We start from the raw sequence: 16,911 nt of genomic DNA on the forward strand, positions 1-16,911 counted from the left end.
TAAACTTCCGGAAATATCCAACAGACACTTCCGAAAACTTACTAGAGGAACTTCAGAAAAAACTTCTAGTAGAATTCTAGAGGAACTTCTGGAAGAACACCTAAAGGAACTTCTGGAGGAAATTTCGAGATATATTCTACAGCAACTTCCGGAAGAACTGTCTAGAAAAAACCCTAGAGGAACATCCAGAAGATCACTTAAAGGAACTTCCGGAGAAACTCCTTATGAAACTTCCGGAAGAAATCCGAGGTACTTTCAGAAAAAAATCTTTTGTAGGAATGTATGAAGTAGCTTCTAGAGGAATACCTAGGAAATTTCTCGGATGAACTGCTACAGGAACGTCCAGAGGAACTCTTGCAATAACTTACGGAAGAACTCCTACAGGAACTATCAGAGAAACTCCTAGGGGAACTGGCAGAAAAAAAATCACAGAAAAATTTCCGGAAAAAATCAACAGACACTTCCGAAGACCTACTAGAGGAACTTGAAGAAAAACTCCCAAGGGAAAGCAACTTACAGCTTCTGGTGGAATGTCCAGATCAGTGCTGGGAATGGTAATAGAAGTAGGCTTGAATTTTGCGAAAATCACGTGGCTTTCTCAGTACAGTAGTTCAAAAACGTGAATCTCATCAAGTAGCCTATGTTGGGTGCATGAATTTTCTAAATCGTTAGTGTCATTGAAGGCTCTAAATGCGTGAAATGCAGCGGGAAATAGAACAATTTTCTACAGTAATTTTGGGTTGCCCTTAGAAACGGGTGTTTTGCTATTTTCAAGGCTCTTTGCCTACAGCAGCGATAGGCGTGAGATTCACTGGCTTCGCTGACTGCGATTGGGTTTGTTTGGGTACTGTAGAATGAACTTCAGATTTTTTCCCAACCCTGGTCCAGAATGTCCAGAGAAACTTCCTGAGAATTTCTGCAGACATCAATGAATTTTGAATAGACTTCGGAAAGGTAAAAAGATCCGATTATCGAGACGAGATTCTATTCGAATCTCGAGAAGAGTTTTTACTTGAATTCCTAGACGAGATTCTACTCGAATCCCGAGACGGGATTCTACTCGAATCCAGATTCGAGATTCTAAGTTTCTCGGTACGCCTGGAGATCACCTCAGTACGTCTACTCTAACACAAATAGACCACGTTTTGTTCGAAGGCCGTTTTCCGACATAACCGACGTCAGAGCCTATTGTGGCGCTAACATTGACCTGGTGATGGTGAAACTGCGCCCAAAACTATCCGTCATCAAGGATGTACGGTACCGACGCCCGACTCGGTACAACCTAGCGCGACTGTATCGTTCTCAAGAAACGTGGAAGTTCTATCAAAAACTCAACGCATCCCGCAAAGGTTCCATGCCGTGAGCTGAAATGTGCCGGGATAAGGATGGGAGCATATTTACGGACGGATGCAAGGTGATCAAAAGGTGGAAGAAGCACTACGATGAACACCTGAAGGGGGCAGAGAACACAGGCACAGGTCGAGACAGCGGAGGCGATAAGTACGTCAGCACAGTGGACATTGGAAGCCAACCAATGTTAAGGAAGTTAAGGATGCCATTCAACAGCTCAAGAACAACAATGCCGCTGGCAAGGATGATATCGCGGAGACGAACTCATCAAGATGGGCCCGGAGAAGTTGGCCGCTTGTCTTCTTCGACTGATAGACAGAATATGGGAAACAGAACAGCTACCAGTGTAGTTTGAGGCAAGGCCTTATGAGCCCCATCTACAAATGCACGATATACAAAACGCTCATAAGGCCGGGTATCCCTTTACGGGCATAAAACGTGGACGATGCTCGAGGAGGACTTGCTAGCTCTTTGAGTTTTCAAACGCCTGGTGCTTAGAACGATCTTCGGCGACGTACAGGAGAACGGTATGTGGCGGCGAATAATGACGCATTCTTAAGCACATACCAAGTATTCTTGTCTGTTGGTCTTCGCTAGTAGCTTTCGACTAGTTCCCGCTCTTTCTACTGATTTTCGTCAGTCGGTTATCTAGGAATCTTCAGAGCTTGGATCCCGATCTTCAAGTTTGTGCAGTTTTCGCCGTAGTACGTAATACGTTTCCCATTGTGAACTATAGTACGTTTTAACCGAACTTGTCTTTGGATTTTGGATTCACGCTGGGCCCATAACCTAATCAGTCAGCTTTGGTAAAGAAAGCCCACCGTGCTTTCCTGAAAAGCAGGCTGTGTATTTGGTGGAAAATGTCCTATCACCAGGTAGAAGACAGAGCAATTCAAAAAAGATCGCTTAGAATTCAAACAGACATAGGCAATTCATGTTGTGCGCAAGTGCACATATTCTACGAAAACACATTTTCACCTTTTCATTAAAATTTATAGGCAAACGGGGCCGTACGCTGCCGGCACGGTCCATGAAAATGTGTAACCTAAATCAGTCTGTGCATATCCACCGCGTTCGGCGCCATCTCACAGCATCCCTTGCCCATCGCAGTAGGCCCTGTCGGCGGAGTAGAACATCTTCCCAACTCAACGACTCGATGATAAATTAACGCAGCGGCAACCTGACTCAACCAGAACCGACGTAACCTCGCTTGGCTGGGTCGAGTTGCCATCGGCAGCAGCACCTTTGGGATATTTGAGAGACGGAGTGCGTAACACGCTTTCGCACGAACCATTTGTCGTCAGACGCTTTATGCTCAACCCAGAGGAATTTGGCCATTATATTTCGGCTGAGGCCAGAGAGTACTTTTCCGTCAGACAGTCAGTCACTGAGGTTAGTGAAATGAACTCGATTCACGTGTGCGAGGGGCCAGACACACAGCTGAAAATTGTCTTCCGAGGCAAACAAAACCGAAAAGCGTTCTAAAAATAGACCCGCCGCGCCTAATCTAGTACTGCTCGAATCGGCAAGACTGGGGTAATGGCGGTTGACATATATTTGCCATCAGGCAAACAGCGAAATCCAATCGACCGCTGCAATGCGATTTGTTTACACTGCACTCGAGGAAACCAGCCCCAAAACCACAATCGTCGTCATCCAACGACACAACAGCAGTAGAAACAGCGCAATTCAGTTCAACCAAGAACTCAACACCGCACTCGAGTCCGCTGCCTAAATTACGCAACGCAGCAAAACTCCCACCAACCACCTTAGTAGCCTCTGTCAATTACGCGCAACACTTCTCACATCTCTCAAGTGGGAGCAAAACAAAGATCGCTTGCTGCGATCCGCGAACATGTAAATAAAAATAAAACACTACTCGACGTAACGCACATGGATCTAGTAGTAGGCAACGAAGGCAACTCGTACCGCGGATCACTTCGATGCATACGCGATAAAGTCACACACAGGGCAGGGTTAGGCCACCTTTGGAAAACCCACATGCCTCTGTTTGCTGATCGTGCTTGTGTGAGTGCGCGTGTGTAAATTGCCAATTGAAACCAATTGGGGGACAGCGTTTAAGCTTTTCAACCACTTCTGGCCTACTAGGCGGAAAACGGAGTTTAAAAGCAGCCGTGCCATGCTGGTAGATGAAGCGGTCGAATGATAATGTTCGCCCGCATGCCGAAGAGGGGAAAGCAATGAATGACGATAACAACATGCTGCGACACGACGGAGATGATACGTGCGTGCTGAAGTTCGGATTGTGTGCGTGTCTGTCCCCTCATGCTGAGTGCGTGAGTGTCGTCACTGTGATCCAGCAATCAAGCATGGGAAGATGAGAGCGAAGTTTAACCTACCAAACGCATTGTTCAACGCACACCGAATCAAAGCCTACTTTTCCAAGACTCTCTTTTGTCACAGTGTGAAACAGTTTTAGCGTGCATTAGGGAGAGACACTTTCGGGTGTGTATACGCGTGCGACGGTATTGGACTAAACGAATGCTTATGCTGTATTACTGTGGAAAGTAACTCACTTTCTTCTTTGGATTCTGTTTACTTTGACGTCATCATGTGCGTGATGCATGAATGAATAATCACTGGAAGTTGTATCAATAAATTTGCATATTAGGTACAGTGGCCCAATTTCATATTCGTACACGATACTGATTCCACATCAAGTTACATCAAGAGTGGAGTCAATGTCAAAATTGGAACAGCGGCGAACTGTCATTTCCATACAAATCTGCGTTCCAATCGAGCAGGAGACCTGTCAAAACTGGAACAAGACGTCACTCTTGTTTACAGGCACTCTAGTCACTGTGATCTAGCAATCAAGCATGGGAAGATGAGAGCGAAGTTTAACCTACCAAACGCATTGTTCAACGCACACCGAATCAAAGCCTACTTTTCCAAGACTCTCTTTTGTCACAGTGTGAAACAGTTTTAGCGTGCATTAGGGAGAGACACTTTCGGGTGTGTATACGCGTGCGACGGTATTGGACTAAACGAATGCTTATGCTGTATTACTGTGGAAAGTAACTCACTTTCTTCTTTGGATTCTGTTTACTTTGACGTCATCATGTGCGTGATGCATGAATGAATAATCACTGGAAGTTGTATCAATTAATTTGCATATTAGGTATCTAGTCATCTCTGATTCTGGATAATAGCAACTGCTCTAAAATTGCTAAAAAAGCTAAATTTTTAAAGCTTACTGTGCATTGACCAGACAGATACAGGCATATAACTTAAGATCTTGAACGAGAATAATTGTTAAGAAAAAATAACAGTATACGTAATTAAGGGCGTATCCAAATAAGGGGCTCCTTACTTAACACCCCCTTTTTATCTTCCAATGGACCAATGCACGTGTTCACTAGCCTAAGTTAGAGCAGTGCAGTGTTATTTATATGTTCCTAGCAGGACTAGTTGCAGATCACTTTTTAGTCACCTGGTCACTTTTCTCGACCGGTTACTATTCCCAACGAAAAGTCACTAAGGACACTTTTCTCAGAAAAATGGTCACGAAAGTCACTATTTTCGTGTTCTCACGATAATGAAATTTAACGTTGCGTTTGCTTTTCAAACACAAACAGCAAGAAATAGACATTTGTTATTATAAAGATCAGCTTTTTACGCTAGCTATAAAATGACGAGGGTTGATTAGTTACCAATGGCTTTTAGGGTGAGATCACAAGTTATGCAAGATATGTTCCTTCCCACGAAATGTATTCGTGGTAACGTAATCTTAAACAGAAATATCTGCACCAAAAACTAACCACTAAAATGTTTTGCTTTCCAAAGATCCTTCTTGAAGTAGAAGCCCACGAGTTCAAAGTTGTTAGATCCTTGGAGAAATCAGATTAAGGCTAAGTTCAAGGTTAAGAAACTTCTTCGTCCAGCCTCTTTTTCGTTGTAGTCTCCGTTACACCGTGAACCTTGTGTTTCTTGTACGGCTTGTGGGCCTGGGGCATGATCGTCATGATGGTGTGAACAGTTCCGATCGACACATCTTGGTCAGGAGTGGGCTTCCGGATCGAGTGGTTTATTTTCCGGCGAACCCGCTTCCTCACCACCTTAATGGCTGTTGGTGTCGTCACTGATCGCTGCCGGCTGGATCTCACAGGGTCCTTGGCCTAGTCTTCTTTCATTCGAATACCAACTTTGATTTCAAGCATCGGGCTCCAGAAGGACAGGCTACAATTTTCCAAACTTTATTAGTTTTCATGGATTTCAATTCGTACTGGGCTGCATGTAACCAGTGTTCACAGTCATCTCTTGTATGGATGTCAGCGTAGCTTTCGGGAGGATCTGTGAAGAATGAGTCAGAAGTCCCTCGATATCTAATGAAGAAATCTTTCCTTGTGCTGTTCTTTTTATACTGCGTTTAACACTGCTTCTGATTACAAGAACTTTGGTAGTTTAGAATCAAACAGCATGGCGTGTATCTTCTCCACAACGGTACGGCTGAACCACTCGGCGATCCCACTTTGTTGAGTTATGTGCGCCACTGTAGTTTCAACTTGAATTCCACGTTGTGTATAGTACTGCTTCTGGGCATTCAATGAATACTCACGTTCTTGATCCATCTTAAACTTTCCAATCTTCTAGCCGAACATCTGGGCATGATTTCTTCATCATAAGAATCCGGGAATGTCTGGAACTGGGAAACAACTGCATCCGCTCCAACAATTTTCGCACCAGCCGTCTCCAACTGCCTGATGAGATCTTCGAACGCCAATAGATGAGCTCCCATGGATTTCTCTTCTTCCAGTTTCATTCGATTCAATTGCTTCCGAAGTAGATTCTGGGATCCGATTGACTTCTCGGCAAAGGTGTTTTCAAGCGCTTTCCACATATCTTTGGCTGAATTCTCTCGTACAACTTTTACTACTGTGACATGTGCATTTTACACGTCATCAACTCCCAGAAAATTTCAACCTATTTTCCTCACCAAATACTTTCCCATGCGATCAAACTGATTGCGCAACCGTTTTGTACTAGCAGTTCAATGACTACAAGTATGCGTCGGCAACTTCACCCGGCATGCTCGTTATTAAGCTGCTGTTGTCAACGTATACTTGTCGTCAAACTGTAGTCAGCGCCATCTCCATTAGGCAAGTATCAATTTACATCAGGCCACCCTTACTCTCCCTCTCTCAATTTAAAATATCGGTCGCGTATTCAGATGTCTCCCGTAGGCAAAGTTATACTCCAAAAAGTGAAATAAAACCAGGAACCCGACGTGTTGTCGATGCAAATATATCACACCCGTGAAATATCGGACGTTACACTACCTCGTTTGCCAGGAAACTCACAATATTCGCCTTGGCTTTATGATCCGCCTCGTCAAACTTCACTCTGTCAGCTTCGACCGCCGGAGAATTTTTCGTTAGAGTCTTCAAGACACCAACATAATCCAGGCACATCTTTACTCTGCAGTTCCAGTTTTGAAATTTTGGTCCACCATCGGAATTGTGGTATTCCGTGCGTCGACTCTTACATGATGGTGCCCATTACCAAGGCTGGTTCATTGTACTCAACACGGCAAGTAAAAGTCAAACTCCCATACAAAATCAAAACAGTGCAGAGGCCTATAGTGACTCAAGGGGCTCAAGCAATGAAAGATGCGACCTCAATGCAGCCCACAGACGCTCAGATGGTTTGACCAACATTGACTCCGCTCACCACGTTGGTGCTATGTTTGGCCGAGTGTGATGCTGCTTGACGAACCAATTTGACAGTTTATGAAACCGATTTAACGGTTGAAAAATCGGTTGGCTGAATTCAAACGAGTTTGATTTTGCTCAAACCACCGGTGGGTGGAGCAAAATATTTGACGAACTGATCGTACTGTCTGTAGGGATGTTGCACGAACATCAACGTCAGCTTGTCAAATTGAAGCTTCGACGTCCCATGAACAGGCGATGCAGATGGCTGGAAAGTCAAAATGCGTGAATTTACCCAGCATCGGTGCCATAGTGATCTATCTAATGTGTGCTCTTCAGTTGTTTCAAAAGTCCTCGATGTATTTCATCGGTAATTCCTACATGCTTCCACCAGGTCTTCCACGAAAAATTTAATCCAGATTATGTCCCGTGATTTAACAGGGAATTCCTGCAAGAATTATTTAGAAAATCATTCCAAAAGTACACCTAGAATTCCTCAAGGGATTCCATCAAGAGTTCCAACGGAAGTTCATCTGATGTTCTTCTAGGGATTCCATTAGGAGTTCCTCTAGCAATTTCATCACAAGTTTTTCCAGGGATTCCATCAGGAGTACCTTTAGAGCTTCCATCGGAGTTTTTTCTGGAGATATCACCAGGATCCAAGGATTCCTTCTAAAATTCCTTCAGAGATTATATCAGGAGTTCCTCGAAAAATTCCATTAGGATTCCTTCTTGAGATAGCATACCACTAGGGATTCTATCAAGAATTTCATCAGGAATCTTATCATGAATACCTCCAGGGATTTCATCAGGAGTTCCTATAGGGATTATATCAGGAGTTCTTCAAGGGACTTCATCAGGAGCTCCTCCAATGATTCCATCAGGAGTTTCTTCAAGAATATCTCAAGAAATCCTTACATGGATTCCATCTGGAACTTCTTCAGAGATTCCATCAGGAGTTCCTATAGGGATTCTATCAGCAGTACCTTTGGAGCTTTCATGGGAGTTCTTATAGGGATTACTTTCATCAAGGAGTTCCTCCAAGGATTCCATGAGGAGTTTCTATAGGGGTTCTATTAGGAGTTCATTTAGGGCTTCCATCAGAGTTCTTCTGGGATTTTCATGATTTCATCAGGAGGTCCTCCAGGGATTCAATCAAGAGGTCTTTTAGAGATTGCACCTAAAATTCCTACAAAGATTATTAGGAGTTCCTCCACTCAGATTACATCAGGGGTTCATCGCAGAATTCAAACAATATTTCAGATTCCATCTGGAGTTCATCAGGAGGTCCTTCAAAAATATCTTTGGAATTCCTCCAAAGATTCTACCAGGAGTACCTTTAGGGCTTCCATCAGAGTTCTTCTGGGGATTTCATCAGGAGTTCGTCTAGGAATTTCATCAAGAGTTCCTTAAGAGATTCCACCTCATGAGATTTTATCAGGAGTTCCTCTAGCTAGAAATTATATCAGGGGTTCCTCAAGGATTTTATAAGGTTTTCCGCCATTCATATGATCAAGAAATTCGCCAGGGAGGATTACATCAGAAGTTCTTCTAAGGATTTCAGCAGAAGTTCCATGTGGAGAAATTATCTAATGATCAGGAGTTCCTCCTGGGAAATTAAAAATAGTTTTTTTTTTAAATTAATATCATTCCATATTTAGATTTATAAATACTTATAACTTTGCACTATAAAATCCCCCTGGGACTCAACCATGGACACCTTCTGGGATTACATCACTAGTTTTTAAGGGATTCTACCAGAATGTTCCTCCAGGGGTTTCCTAGGCAATTGTTTAGAAGATTCCTTCAGGATCTCTTAAAGGGAGTCGTCCCGGAATTCCCAAAGGGATTTCTCCCGGGGTGAATCAAGGTAAACCTCCCGAAATTCTTCAAAGTGTTAATCCATAAGGAATTCCTCCCGAAATATCTCGAGGGCTATCAGGAATTTTTCCAGGGATTTTTTTTTTGATTAGAAAGATTTCATCACCGGAATTACAAAGAGATTCCTTCCGGAATTTCACAAAGGATTCCTCGCCGTCATCAAGGGATTCTTCCCGATTTTTATAAAGGAAACAAATCGAAAATTCTTAAGATTTTTTCAAGAAATTTTTCTTGAAATATCCCCAAGGGTTCTTGAGGGTTTTGGGAAATTCCTACAACGATTTTACTTGTAATTTCTTATGAAGATTTCAACAGAAATTTTTTTCAAGGATTTCAGTGATTTGGGAATTAATCAGTGTATCATCCAGTGAGTCTATCGGGATACAAAACAGGAATTCCTCCAGGGATGCCGGAAGGAGTTCCTGAAGGTTTGTCTAAGGTGGATGCCTTGGAAAAAATCCTTCAAGAGAAGGAATTGATGATCTGATAGAATCTGTTTAGAAATTCCTGAAGTTTTGCTGGAGGAAATCCCTCGGCATCTCTTCCAGAAGCTGGAAGAAAGCTTCTCTCCAGAAGCTGGAAAGCTTCTCGTCCAGAAGTTGGAAAGCTTCTCGTCCAAAGCTGGAAAGCTTTTCTCCAGAAGCTGGAAAGCCTCTCGTCCAGAAGGTGGAAAGCTTTTCTTACAGAAGGTGTAAAGCTTGTCTTCTAGAAGCTGGAAAGCCTCTCGTCCAGAAGCTGGAAAGCTTCTCTTCCAGAAGCTGGGAAGCTTCTCTCCAGATGCTGGAAAGCTTCTCGTCCAGAAGCTGAAAAGCCTCTCGTCCAAAGCTGGAAAGCTTCTCGTCCAAAGCTGGAAAGCTTCTCTCCAGAAGCTGGAAAACCTCTCGTCCAGAAGGTGGAAAGCCTTTCGTTCAGAAGCTTGGAAGCTTCTCGTCCAGAAGCTGGAAAGCTTCTTGTCCAGAAGCTGGAAAGCTTCTCGTCCAGAAGCTGGAAAGCTTCTCATCTTGAAGCTGGAAAGCCTCTCGTTCAGAAGCTGGGAAGCTTCTCTTCCAGAAGTTGGAAAGCCTCTCGTCCAGAAGCTGGGAAGCTTCTCGTCCAGAAGCTGGAAAGCCTCTCGTTCAGAAGCTGGGAAGCTTCTCTTCCAGAAGCTGGGAAGCTTCTCGTCCAGAAGCCGGAAAGCTTCTCGTCCAGAAGCTGGGAAGCTTCTCTCCAGTAGCTGGGAAGCTTCTCTCCAGAAGCTGGGAAGCTTCTCTCCAGAAGCTGGGAAGCTTCTCTCCAGATGCTTGAAAGCTTCTCGTCCAGAAGCTGGAAAGCTTCTCGTCCAGAAGCTGGAAAGCTTCTCGTCCAGAAGCTGGAAAACTTCTCGTCCAGAAGCTGGAAAGCTTCTCTCCCAGAAACTGGAAAGCTTGACTTCCAGAAGCTGTAAAGCTTCTCGTCCAGAAGCTGTAAAGCTTTTCGTCCAGAAGCTGGAAAGCTTCTCTCCAGAAGCTGGAAAACTTCTTGTCCAGAAGCTGAAAAGCTTCTCTTCCAGAAGCTGAAAAGCTTCTCTTCCAGAAGCTGGAAAGTTTCTCGTACAAATCTGGAAAGCTTCTCTCCAGAAGCTGGTAAGCTTCTCGTCCAGAAGCTGAAAAGCTTCTCGTCCAGAAGCTGGAAAGCTTCTCGTCCAGAAGCTGAAAAGCTTCTCGTCCAGAAGCTGGAAAGCTTCTCGTCCAGAAGCTGGAAAGCTTCTCTTCCAGATGATGGAAAGCTTCTCTCCAGAAGCTGGAAAGCTTCCTGTGAATTATAACTGGAATTCCTCGTCTATATATATTGTTCCCGGTACTTAAATTTAGAAAGTTCTGTTCTTCCTCTCTACGATTATTGTCCAAGAATCGAAGAGATATTCTCCCCACAGCCACAGAGTGCGAAAAAGTAACAATCACATTTACACTAGTCCCACCGAGATTCGAAATATGTGAAGAAATAGTGTTGCTGGAACGAACTTTGACAGTCGATCAAACGGTTGCATCAACATAAATCGGTTTGACTAACTTGGGGGCGGAGTCAATGTTGGTCAAACCGTCTGAGTGTCTGTGGGCTGCACTGAGGACGAACTAGCTTTATTGAACACGTCTGTACAGCTTGAGTTCTGGATTGAACATAAATGTTGAGAATAGTTATATATGCAACAAGTTGCAAAATGATGATTTTTTCAGCACGAGTCGTGCATTTATCCGACGAGGCTTGCCGATTTGGATAAATACGACGAGTGCTGAAAAAATCGAGTTTTGCAACGAGTTGCATACAACATTTTTTGCAATTACGAAACATGTCGTTTCAGTTGGATTATTTCTTGGAGCACAATCAAAATTTAAAAGAGAATCCACATGGACAGCCATGCGCTGCAGCGACTCGGTATTTTCAATCAGGTAGGCGGTGATGCAGTAGTATCTATGATCATAAACATGAATGTCACATTTTTTTCACTTCACTCAAACTCAAATGGATCTTGATTGTTAAGGGGGCAGGATCCGTCATTGATTTCGGAATTTTCAAAAGCAGTTTTTTCGTAAAAAATCAAGAAAATTTACAGGAAAATGTGTTCATTGTACTCTATTCTCCAACCGTAACACAGTGAACACATATTCATGGAAAAATTTTCAGTTTTGAACAGAAAAACTGCTTTAGAAATTTCGTTAATGACGATGATTACGATGACGGAGCGTTGAACGTTAATTCGTGAACGGACCAGGTAAAACGCCGCTTGCAGTTTTCGTTTGTGTTGTAGGTACAGTTATTTACCTTGCGTCAAACTTCCTACCCAAACCGTGTGGGAACACGAAGTTCCGGTCAGTTTTGATCTGGCTCACCAACCGCCTCTACGTTCACTGGACGACCCGATTCCGTGTCGGTAGGGCTCACCAACGGATACGGATCACCCAATGGATATAAAATCGTAGTCTTGTAGACAAAGTAATTGAGAACCACATAGTAATTCGATGAATTGCGTATGAAGAGCCACCGATAACTAATTTACTGCCACCAAAATAGTACCGTAATCCGGGGGAACATTGATTATTTTTTTGAATATTTCTTAAATATTTCGTTTGAAAATGCAAGTATTGCAAATTTCGGCTCCATCCCATTACCCCGAACGCCATTACCCCGAACGCCACTACCCCGAACGCCACTACCCCGAATGGGTCACTACCCCGAAAGCCATTACCCCGAATGGGTCATTACCCCGAACGCCACTACCCCGAATGAGCCATTACCCCGAATAGTATGAGATACAGTACAGTATCTTGTTTTGCGTGCAAAAATGCGTCTCCAATGAAGGCTGGTAATTAATGGCACGTAAAATTCGTCGGTAAAATGTTCATCATATATTATCCCTTCTTTTATATGTCAGCTATTCTTTCGAAATATCTTGATGGCAACTATATTCTTCTCATTCTTTCTGAGACAGTGCCTGTTTATAAGCGCCCACCTTCGCAACTCAAGGGTTCATTAACAAATTTCATTTCGCCAACAATTGCCATTTTTAACACCTACCCACCCCCTCATACTTTTTTTTGTATGCAAATTCTACATATTTTGAATGGGCTGTAACATTTTGAGGACAACCACCCACAAACTTTTTTGCTCCCTTCAGCGTTACGAAATTTGTGAATGGGCCTCAATAAAATAAGCCTTTTATTGACTGAAAGGAATTCGAATCCATAACCATCAATATGGTGTTGCTTAACAGATGCGTAATCACCGGTATTTGGACTTGTTGGTGGTGTTCATATTTCAATTTTGTTTTTAAACATTTTTTTTTCTTTCTTCTGAATATAGGTTGTGTCATAGCATCACGTTGTTACAGTGATCATTCACGTCATAGCTGTAAATATTTCACCAGAAATTTGCCCTTCTTTCTTAAATATGCTGTTCTTTCAAGTTTTCGTTGGATGAGCTAGTCACTAATATATCCACATAGAACAGCTTTTTTCAAGGAATGTATCCTGAAGTCATTCACTAAAATGAATCTTGCTACAATTCTAATCACAAATTTTCCCTTTCTTTTATCTTCTCGTATTAAAACAGACAGGTCTCTTATGGATTTGCCAACCCCTTCTCTGCCATCATCATTTTTTCACTGTCTTGAATAAAAAGAAATACTTTTTTTGTGGTTATCTCATTGAAATTCAAATTAATGATTCCACAAACCAACGAAAGTTTTTACTGTAGCAACAATCAGAGGCCGCCGATTTTTTCTAACATGTTCAAGTGTATTAACGTTTTCTTACTATAGCGGAACGGTCGTCTATTAGGTTGGTTTTTAGGCGGGTTCCATAGAACAACACTTGCAGCGACTTCTCAGTGTGAACTTCTATTACCATCGTTTACGAAACCAAATCTTTAAGAAGATTTTAATCTTAATGCCCGACACCTATAAAAATGAGTAAAGGAAGTGGCTACCGACGTCCAATAAGAGACTTTACTACATCCGAATTTTGTACATATTATAGTTATCCTTCTCATAATAAATTCACCCTTCTTTTTGAAATAGGCAGTTCTTCCGAGCATTGCAATGTGGCTGTGTGAATCTTCCCAAAATTAGAGGACAATACTTAATGTGTAAAAAATATTTACTGAACAACTAGTTGCTTTTTTATCTTCTAATATTTGAAAAATCCATTTTTGAGCCAAACTCGTGAAACACTCAAAAGGAATCGTACAATTATCTCCCCACTCTCTAACTAGAATATGTCTCAAAATTTTATCCATTCGGGGTAATGGCGTTCGGGGTAGTGACCCATTCGGGGTAGTGGCGTTCGGGGTAATGACCCATTCGGGGTAATGGCTTTCGGGGTAATGGCGTTCGGGGTAGTGGCATTCGGGGTAGTGGCGTTCGGGGTAGTGTCATAGAATCCAAATTTCATATTTTTAAAACAAGTACTGTCACCCATAGCTCGTGACTACTACTGCATTTTGTTTTTTGAAAGATTTAAGCATGTTTAAAAAAAATGTTTTAAGTGATTTTTTGATTTAGCTGATATGGGGTAACATTGATCACCTATGTAAACAACGTTTGGTAATATTTAAAATATCGTTACTTACTTAAATCATGGCCCCCGAAGCCGAATATGAAGGTCAAACACTTACAAGTCATTTACTTTTTGAGTTATTTTAAAATTAAAAACACTTCGAACCACGGAATACGCCTAAAGGTAGGCAATTTCCTAAGGGAATTCTATATTCTTTACAGTAATTCGTTAATATTGCCTAAATGAGCATACTTATAAAAATTTTGACAACGGAACCGTTTTTGGCGATGCCATTTTTAGTAAGAATCGCATTTTCCTTGCTCATATCGTTTGCAGAACTTATGTGAGTCATGAATCTTTGGTAATGTCATCCTTACCCATTGAAATCATTGTTTCGAAAAGTTTACAAATTTACGCATAATGTAAACGCAATTTTCGCAAAAACCATCACTTACATTAGCTTATGAATATAAGAAAGAGAAGCACAAAAGTGCTACTTTTCAGCACTGTTTGTTTTGCAAGGAAAAGTAGGCCGTTATGCTATCCATACTATTCATGAAAACTAGGCCCATATAATGCGGAATTGCAAAAAAAAAAAAAAGTTTATGCAACCAAAGGAGTATCCGAGATAGGGCTTCGGGCTGGGTTCAAAGGCGATTGCCTCTACTATGCTAACAGGATCCGTCTCCGGGATTCGAGTAGAAGCTCCTGCGGACTTCGAATAGAATCTCTGCGGGATTCGAGTATAATTCCTCTGTGCAGTTGAAGTAGATTCTACCCGTGGGATTCCAGTAGAATTCCCCCTGCGAGATTCGTGTAGATTTCCTCCAAGTAATGCGAGTAGAATTTCCCAGTGGGACTCGAGTAGAATCCTGCTGTGGGATTTCATCAGAATCCCCATGCAGGATTTAAGTGGAATTTCTCTGCAAGTGCGGAATTCCAGTAGAATCCTCCTGCGGAACTCCATTGGGATTCGAGTAGCATACCCCTGCGGGATCAGAGCAAAACTCCACGGCAGGACTTCGAAAATAATCCCTCTGTGGGATACGAGTAAAATCCCCCTGCGGAATTAGAGTAGAATTCCTTGCGGGATTTGAGTAGAATATTCTTGCGCGACTCAAGTACAATCCAATTATCGGGATTTGAGTAGAATTTGCGTACGGGATTCGAGTAGGATCCCCCTGTGAAATTTGAGTAGAATTTTCCTGTCGGGATCCAAATATGTAGAATCACCCTGAAGGATTGATTCGAGTAGCCGGCCTTCTGAGATCTGGAAAAAAATTATTTGGGTTTGGACCTTGACTTAGTCCAAACTCAATTCGTAGAAATCAATTGATTCTCGCTGCTTTACCCCTCATGATGACAGATCAACAACAACCTCAAAACGGCAGTGAGGATCATCAAGTTCGGCTGGTTGCTCACCGAGCGATAAGCCCCGGAGAACTAACCGAAACCAACGAACTGGCTTCAAAAATAGCGAGGTGTTGTGCCGTCTTATCTTATCTCCAGGCCCCGAACGAAAGATGATACCCCCGTCACCACCTCCGCCCCTCAATCCATAGGCGGCTGGCTGCGGTGAACGTGCGAGATAATAGCTACGAGTTTGAGCAGAGGGCTTATACTGTCGGAGGGTAATAAATTGTTCAATAACGCATACTTTACCGCTTGTGGCCACTGGACGATGACGACCACAGACAGAGTGGCTTATCACTACTATACGGTCCCCGGGAGGGAGGTAGAGGATGCGGTTAGCGTGCAGTCATTGAAATTGATAAGGGGCTCATTTTCGAGAAAAAATGCTGTTATTCTCCGTCTGGATAGGTAGGTGTAGTCTGCTGATAGTTGAGGGTTCAAACTTCAAATGGGAATTGGAAACGAGGAACGTGGGCGATAATCTATCGATATCGATTTGGTGTGGGTGAGACTCTCAGGGTGAGACATGTTCGGACCGAGATTAGATTTGTCGCAGTGATTCCATAAACGGCGTTGAAGGAAACTTCAAATTTCTGGTAAATGTTTCTGAATTAGATTGCATTGCACGAAAATCCTATTGAGTTTTATCTTTTTAAGCTCTTTATCTTAATCCACTTAGTTCATACCGGATCATTTGCTGACAGCTATAGTAAACCGCATCAGTTTTGTGTTATCCTAGGATTTTGATGAAATCCAATAAGTCATTTCAATCAAAGGCTCATCAGGGATTTCTTAGCAGAAAGCTTTTGCGAATAGATATATAAAAATTGGAGGAAATCTGTTCAAATCGCAGAGGGAATCTACTCGATTCTCGCATGAGCAATCTAAACTGATCCCGCAGGGGGTTTCAACTCGAATCCCAGGTCCGCAGGTGGATTCCTCTCGAATTTTGCAGAGGAATTCATCTTTCTTGTTTCGTTGTTTTACATAAAAAAGTTGTTTGCATTGATTTCACTCGGCATATACGTCAAGATCGTAGAACATGTTTTAGAAAATCGTTCATTTCATAGGGTAATGCCTTGTTCAGACTACGGAGTTGTATCATGACACAAGCAACGTGATACAGTTGTATCACGAAACCTGTTCCTGGAGATTATGGTGATATTGCTTGACAGCTGATATTATGATTTAACTTCTTCCTTTTTTATCTTCCCTTTGGAATTCCCATTGCAATTTTCTTCGACATTTCCTTTGAAATTTTCTTTTGAATTTTCTTTGGAATATCCTTCATATATTTTCCTTCGCCATTGCCTTTGAAGTTTTGCTCGGAATTTCTTTTGGAATTTCCTTTATTTTCCTTTGCCATTTCCATCGGAATATCCTTTGAAATTTCCTTTGGTACATCCATCGGAATTTTCTTCATTTTTTTTAAAATTTCCTTTGAAATTAAGAATTTTCTTCGGAATTTCTACGAAATTTCCTTCGATGTTTCCATTGGAATTTCCTTTAAATATTCTTTTGGCATTTCCATTGAAATTTCCTTCTGCATTTTCATTGAAGTTTCCTTCGAGATTAGGAACTCCTTT

Source organism: Aedes aegypti, chromosome 1 (genome assembly GCF_002204515.2).
Source record: "Aedes aegypti strain LVP_AGWG chromosome 1, AaegL5.0 Primary Assembly, whole genome shotgun sequence".
NCBI classification, from domain to species: domain Eukaryota; kingdom Metazoa; phylum Arthropoda; class Insecta; order Diptera; family Culicidae; genus Aedes; species Aedes aegypti.